The sequence below is a fragment of the Bactrocera latifrons genome, unplaced genomic scaffold (assembly GCF_001853355.1).
Source record: "Bactrocera latifrons isolate USDA-ARS-PBARC rearing strain unplaced genomic scaffold, ASM185335v1 scaffold_0, whole genome shotgun sequence".
In the NCBI taxonomy this organism is placed as follows: Eukaryota; Metazoa; Arthropoda; class Insecta; order Diptera; family Tephritidae; genus Bactrocera; species Bactrocera latifrons.
In genome coordinates this window covers 1,129,146-1,130,679 of record NW_017534406.1, presented here as the reverse complement: position 1 = coordinate 1,130,679, position 1,534 = coordinate 1,129,146, and the positions used below count along the sequence as shown (strand labels likewise).

The following is a 1,534-nucleotide window of genomic DNA, read 5'->3' as shown; positions in this document are numbered from 1 at the left end:
GTACTCAAATACTCAAATAACGCCGTTGCATAAACACCTGTTGGACATCGATGAGTATAAGCCGGAGCATACAATGAGTGAAATTGCGGCAGAGAACACTCAAACAATTAGCACACTGGAGAGCGAGTTTAACACCACTACAACGACGGCGTGCAACCAAACTAAAGACACATAGATACTGAAAATTACGCTCAGATAATTTCAAGAGAGTTTAACGACACGCGCGGCGTGAGTAGTTGAGCAAAAGTAAACAGCTGTGAGCGACAGTTCCAAGTAGACAAACAACCAGCTGATGAACTGTATGGAGCAAAAACGAGTGACTTAGTGGTGTTGCGGGCTTTTTCATGATTTTCATATATTATTTTTCCCTCTTGTTTACACATTTGTTGAGCTGCCGGAGCGCGCTGCATTTTGGTTAACTCCAGCGGGCGCAAACAGTTTGCAGTCAAACGCTTGAAGCCGGTCGAAGACGTGACATCATCCAGCGAGTGTTATTTTACAAGTGTAAACGTGCAACGCGTAGTGAATTCGTAGCGTAAAAACGCAAAGTTTAAGCGCATTTTAAAGTGTCCTACACGAAAGTAAAATCAAAAAAAGTTTCCTCTCCAGAAAATTCTTGTTATAACCTTAAGATTAAGGATCCCTATAAATATTAAAAAAAAAAAAGTTTCGTGCAAAATCGTTTTTAAACGGTACTTAACATAGTCGAGCTGTTTGAGTGCACGAAAGCAGGCGCTTGTGTTTACGTCAATAAATTGAAGTTGAATTTTTCGCAAAGAAATCTTTTTTACGGCAAGGCGAGCGTGTACGAGTGCGAGTAGCACGAGATATAAGCTTTGTTTGTGCGATTTTCGAGTAGCGTGTTTAACAAATTGTGTTTGCAAACAAATAAATCAGCAAGTTAAGCTCCAAATCACCTAATTGCGAATCTAATGAAATTTGTGGTTGAAAACAAAACGGTGGAAAAATCAACAAATTCAGTTGCTATTTACGTGTTGTTAGTGCAAATTTAAATCACACAAAGATAAACATATTTTATAAATAATTAATCAAATATATTTGATAATAAATTTTACTGAAAATCTGCCGTGTTATCAAAAAGCAAACCTTTGGCGATAAAGAAAGAGATTTCAGGCAAACACAGAACTTCAAGAGAGATAAATTGGTAAGTAAATTGTGAAGTGGGTTGATGATAAGAACAGAATATATAAATAGTGGTTTAATGACAATAATTTGAAAAAAGTTAATAGCAAATAAAAAATAAAAAATCCCTGGAGTACAAATTAACATAATAATAAAAAAATTATATTTTTAAAATATTTAAAAAGCATAAAAACAATAAAAAAAAAATGCTTCAAAATATGAAATCAGCATAAAACCAGTAATAAATAAATGAAAACAATATTCCAAAAAAGTGTTTAATTATTTTTCTATAATTCTATATTATTTACTTTTTCTTAATGAAAACAAAAAAACAAAGAATTAAAATAAATATTAGTTTGAAGCTGAAACTAACAAAATAATTGAATAAAAT

The 1,534-nt window shown here is 32.9% G+C and overlaps 1 protein-coding gene across 2 annotated transcripts in view; it reads left to right on the top strand.

Moving 5' to 3' along the window:
- Window positions 1-397: 397 nt before the first annotated feature.
- LOC108972126 (MICAL-like protein 1) overlaps window positions 398-1,534 on the top strand; it is a 139,908-nt gene continuing 138,771 nt past the window's right edge. Inside the window, exon 1 of one of the 2 annotated variants that reach the window (XM_018938723.1) lies at window positions 398-1,165. The gene's annotated coding sequence lies outside the window, so the exon portion shown is untranslated. The remainder of the gene's footprint in view (window positions 1,166-1,534) is intronic. The other variant, XM_018938653.1, reaches the window with a different exon arrangement.